The sequence below is a fragment of the Fukomys damarensis genome, unplaced genomic scaffold (genome assembly GCF_012274545.1).
Source record: "Fukomys damarensis isolate Sample0158 unplaced genomic scaffold, DMR_v1.0_HiC HiC_scaffold_34, whole genome shotgun sequence".
NCBI classification, from domain to species: Eukaryota; Metazoa; Chordata; class Mammalia; order Rodentia; family Bathyergidae; genus Fukomys; species Fukomys damarensis.
Genome location: NW_022900946.1, coordinates 5,754,935 through 5,760,603, shown reverse-complemented (window position 1 = coordinate 5,760,603; position 5,669 = coordinate 5,754,935). Strand labels below are relative to the sequence as shown.

General features: G+C 45.2%; 1 long non-coding RNA gene across 1 annotated transcript in view; it reads left to right on the top strand.

Annotated features, from left to right (window-relative positions):
- Positions 1-3,615, top strand: part of LOC109118053 — a 27,736-nt gene extending 24,121 nt beyond the window's left edge. Inside the window, exon 3 of the long non-coding RNA XR_002025324.2 lies at positions 2,754-3,615. This is a non-coding gene — a long non-coding RNA (uncharacterized LOC109118053). The remainder of the gene's footprint in view (positions 1-2,753) is intronic.
- The last annotated feature ends 2,054 nt before the right edge of the window (positions 3,616-5,669 follow it).

Genomic DNA, 5,669 nt, shown 5'->3' with positions numbered 1-5,669 from the left:
TTTTTTTTTTTTTTTTGGTACCAGGGATCAAACTCGGTCCATGCACTTGTGAGGCAGGCAGTGGAACCACTGAGCTAAATTTCCGGCGCTGCCAACCTTTTCTTTGAAGGACATGGTATAAAAATTTGGATTTTCAGATTTTCCTAGAAAACCAAGGGATCTAGCAATCATATACCCACATTTCCACCTAGCAGCAGTTGACCAGAATGGCCCTTTAAAAGGCATGAGCTCACCAGTTTTCCACAGTTTACCTGACCCATAGCTCTCATTTCATTATCTGGCTGACTCTCTAAGTATTTTAGAGTTTGGAACCTTAAAAAAAGTAGAGTCTAACTCAACTTTTGTGAACAAAAACAAAACAAAAAACAAACCCAAACCAAGCCACCCAGTAGAAGCTGCTTCCTTAGTCTCTGAATGATGGTCAAAGCTAGAATTTGGAGTCAAATTTTTTACTGCGTCCTACTTGGGGGAAGGTGGGGATTCTGTCGGATTAGATTCACTTCTGGAGATCTCTAAAAACCCATCAGAAGGGCTGGGGATGTAGCTCAGTGGTGCTGTCCCTGCCTTGCACACACAAGGTCCTGGGTTCAATCCCTGGTACTGCCAAAAAAACAAATTCGCCAGGCATGGTGGCTCACACCTGTAATCCCAGCATTCGGGAGGCTGAGGCAGGAGGATCGCTGTGAGTTCAAGACCAGCCTGGGCTTCATAGTGAGTTGCAGGTCAGTCTCAACTATATAGTGAGACCCTGTCTCAAAAAACAAAACAAAACCATCAGAGGCCAAGAACCTAGATGTTTCCCACTGCCATTGAACGAAGCACAATGGAAGTACAGGCAATGTGTGCTCTTGGCTGGGCTGGCACCTGCTCAGGACCATTTACAGAGTGATTTACTCAATAACAAACTCACCTTAATGATGAGAATAACAGCAGTGCCCAGTCTTTAAGTTTATTTCAAAAGTTAAATCATAGCTGTACAACATAGCTCTGACACCCAAAATATAAGAAGGACTCCATCAGCGAGTACTAAATACAACTAATGATATGTTCAGTACTGAATATACACTCAGAGCTCTGCCATTATGCAGGTTCAGAATTCTCCGTTTTGTTTTGTTTTGTTTTGTTTCCTCCAATACCAAATTGACTCAGAAAGCACTATGTTAAGCGAGCCACCTATCGGATGATTGGCGTTAAGCGCAGTGGGGATTCTGTCGGATTAGATTCACTTCTGGAGATCTCTAAAAACCCATCAGAAGGGCTGGGGATGTAGCTCAGTGGTGCTGTCCCTGCCTTGCACACACAAGGTCCTGGGTTCAATCCCTGGTACTGCCAAAAAAACAAATTCGCCAGGCATGGTGGCTCACACCTGTAATCCCAGCATTCGGGAGGCTGAGGCAGGAGGATCGCTGTGAGTTCAAGACCAGCCTGGGCTTCATAGTGAGTTGCAGGTCAGTCTCAACTATATAGTGAGACCCTGTCTCAAAAAACAAAACAAAACCATCAGAGGCCAAGAACCTAGATGTTTCCCACTGCCATTGAACGAAGCACAATGGAAGTACAGGCAATGTGTGCTCTTGGCTGGGCTGGCACCTGCTCAGGACCATTTACAGAGTGATTTACTCAATAACAAACTCACCTTAATGATGAGAATAACAGCAGTGCCCAGTCTTTAAGTTTATTTCAAAAGTTAAATCATAGCTGTACAACATAGCTCTGACACCCAAAATATAAGAAGGACTACATCAGCGAGTACTAAATACAACTAATGATATGTTCAGTACTGAATATACACTCATAGAGCTCTGCCATTATGCAGGTTCAGAATTCTCCGTTTTGTTTTGTTTTGTTTTGTTTCCTCCAATACCAAATTGACTCAGAAAGCACTATGTTAAGAGAGCCACCTATCGGATGATTGGCGTTAAGCAAAAGTCTTAAGACTTGTGATCCTAATGATATAATGGACAATGTGAAATAGGAAGAAAGGGGCTAAAGGCGTAGAGAAAGTAGGAAGGGTGGGGGAAAGCTAATAAGGGGGAAAATATGATAAAATGAAAAAATGGAAATGAAGTGTTTGTAAAGGGGAAGGGGAGGAGGGATGAAGGGAGGTCAGGGACAAGGGGAAAAAATGAGAACCAAGACCTGTCATGTAGAGGTACAGGATCCCAGTAATGAATGTAACTGTACTGTATACCTAAAATGTACCAATAAACTCAATGAGGAAAAAAATAATAAGACTTGCTAAGCCTAAGGCTTTTTGTATGTACATCAGGGATGATAACAATAGTAATAGCACTTGCTCCTGATATTTGCCATGCAGTTTCAATGAGACGATGCATGTAACATACCTGCCTGTCAGTGCCCGGTTCCCAGTTAGTAATCACCTCCAGGTTTTGACTCCTCAAAGCAGGGTCACCGCCTAGTGGTTTAAGAAACTGACTCCAGGGTCTCCAGGGCATAAAAGAAACAAAAGGCAAAAATATGGTCCCAAAGGACAGCAGACAGAAAGGTATGACTGACCCCACAATGGGCTTAGGAGCTGTCCCTAGGTCCTTTCCTGGATCACCCCGCCAGTGCATTCCATTCCCCATGACAACCCTGGTTTCTCGGCATGTTTGGGGATTCTCCTCCTGACCTTGAGCAGCTGGGTTGAACTACCTGGCATCTGGGTATGGTTTGTGCCTGTATCTATCAGGCTACTTTAACAGAATACCACTGATTAAGTGGCTTAAACAGCAAGATTTTATTTCTCACAGTTTTGGAAGCTGGAAATTCAAGATCAAGGGCCCAGCACGTCTGCTTTTGGATGAGGACTTTCTCCTTGGTGATGTCCTTAATGGTCTTTTCTTGGTGAGTACAAGACGGGGGTGTACTGGGAGCCAGACACCGTGCTGCAGAACCAGCTGAGAACAAAACAGACAAATATCCATGCCATCCTGGACCTTAATTCTGAAGCAGAGAAATGGATAACGAATAATAAAAGTAATTGAGATGCATAGTGTGTTTGTGGTAAGTGCTAAGAAAAAATAAATCAGGAAAATGAGAAGGTGACATCTGGATATAGACCAAGGAGGCAAGGGATCAGATCACAAGGCTATTTGGGAGAGGACCGTTCCAGGTGGATGACAGCAAATGCAAAGCCCGAGGTGGGATGACGGCATGTTCCGGGACCAACGAGGAGGCCAGTGTGCCGGGGTCGGGGAGTCAGGGGAAAAACAGGCCACGAGGTCGGGCTGGGCTGGGAGGGAAGGCCTAGGGGCCCTAGGGCTGGGAGCCACTCGAAAAAGACGCCGATGAGCAGAGGAGTGACAAGATCTGAATCGCGATTAGCAGTGTCACTCTTACGGAGAAAGGACTAAAGGGAGCGAGAATGAGGCGGCGGGGCAGACGTGCAGAGTCCGTTTAGGAAGCAAATGGTGTGTGGGCCAGGGGGATCGCAGCGGAGATTAGAAGGGGGAGGAATAAGGAGACGATTCTGTCTGGTCACGAGTCCTACGGAAGAGTCTGCACTTCTGCGGCCGCACTGACTACCAATACAGTTCATCTCATATTTTTTTGCTATCCATCTCATCGGACAGACTGCAGTCAGAAACCGTGCTGCTTCTTTGATTCCTAATCCAGAACAGTGCCTGATGGGTGGATGGGTGGGTGGGTGAGTGAATGCATCGATGGATGTGTGAGGGGACAGATAGACACATGGTCAGTTCCTGGACTCGTGGACGCATAGATGCATGACTGAACCCCAGAGGTGTTTTCCCCACATCCTCTTGCTCAACCTACAGAGTGATGAGTGGCTGATTTTAGAGCAATTCAAAGAGATTCCCACCCAGCTAAGGATATTCCAGTGACCCTCCACCCACCCAAAGAAAGAAAATGTGAGAACACAACTACAGCAAAAGCCCTGGGAGGAGAGGAACCTTGTCAGATTCCCGGGAAACAGAACTGGAGACTTCCTTCTCCTTCAGTCACTCCCACTGAGGTGAGAGACAGCCTAAGAACTGCTAGGATACCGAGGAATTTTCGGTTTGCGTGAGACTTCCACTGACTTAGGGCTCAATGTGTGGCTCTTTGGATGAGCCCTTCTTATCCAACCATGCATACAGGTAAGCTAGGCCCATGTCTGTCCCCTGTTGTATGTAGTCCCAGAAGCCCATGGAGGAAGTCTGCCAGCCAAGGGGATACTGCTAAAGGGACTGTCATCTGGGTGACACTGAAGGAAGTTTGCACCCTGTGTGGGTATTTTATCCGAGCACTTGTCCAAGGCCGCGTCTCTCCTCACCGGCCCAGCAAGAAACCTTTCCGTGGTTAAGCACCCACCCTCCCAGGGTCACCCAGCCCTGACCCTACTGTCCTCTCAGCAGTGACCTTCCCTCCCGAGCCTCAAGGAGACTGGAGACGGAAAGTGTGTAAAAAATAAAACCCAGTCTGACTACCTCAGCAGACAGTGTTTCAGAAGTGGTTACTCATGTGAGTCTGAGTGGATCCAGTCGGGCCACAAAAACCTTTTCTATGCCACATGGTGGTTAGCAATGTGAAATCAATAGACAGACCATACCAGCTCCAGGGACGCAAAAACAGACACAGACACAGCCCCAGTTAACTGCTGCGGTGGCTGAGGAGCTCACTGGGGAACGCTGAAGATCTCCACATAACAAGGAAGTCACGTGTCTGTGAGGGCCTTGGATCTCTCTCGCCCTCTCTCTCTTACTCTGTCTCTATGTTGTATGTGCCTTTCCTCTCTCCCTCTCTCTCTCACTCCCCTCCCACCTCTGTCTCTCCCCCTCTCCTTCTCTCTGCCTGGCTTTTATAAATAGCATCGGCAAGCATGCACAATGGTAATGATCTCTGAGACAGTTAGTGTGGGGGGTCTGCACAAGAAAGAAACAAAAAGCCATAACTGAGACAAAAGTTAAAGGAGTTATCTTTAAGCTTCAGCAATAAAAAGGATGTAATTGCCAGTTTGTCATTTTAAAAAAGCACTCACTTTCAAATAGAGAAATAAACCCAGTATGTTTAAATTTGGCTATGTAAAAAATTAATGAAATAAAAATCTCATAGAACTATACAAAAAATAGGTAAATATTTTCATTTATAAAAAGTATGAATATATTGGTACCAAATATGCTCATTATATATTATTAAGGAAAATGAAATAAAACAACATAGCACTTGCATCTCTAATAACTTAGGAGACTAGATATCCTGGGAAATCCACTGACACAAAACATGTAGCAATCTCTATTGAAATCCCAACAGTTTATTTCATGGAACTAGAGAAAACAATGCAAAAATTCATTGGAAACAGAAGAGACCTAGAATAGCAAAAAAAAATAAAAAATAAATAAATAAATCTAGGCAACAGAGACGTGGCCGGGGGTATCACAATCCCCAACTTGAAACTATACTACAAAGCCACTGTGATAAAAACAGCATGGTACAGGATGGGGATTTAGCTCAGTGGTGCTGCTGCCGGCCTCGCAAGCACAAGGACCTGAGTTCGATCCCCAGTACAAAAAAACAAAACAAAACAACAAAAAAAAAACAGCATGGTACTGACAAAGAAACAGACCCGAGGATCAGTGGAATAGATTGGGAGATGCAGAAAACAGCTCCTGACATACTCAATTACCTCATCTTTGACAAAGAAGCCAAGCACCCTTTCTGGAGGAAAG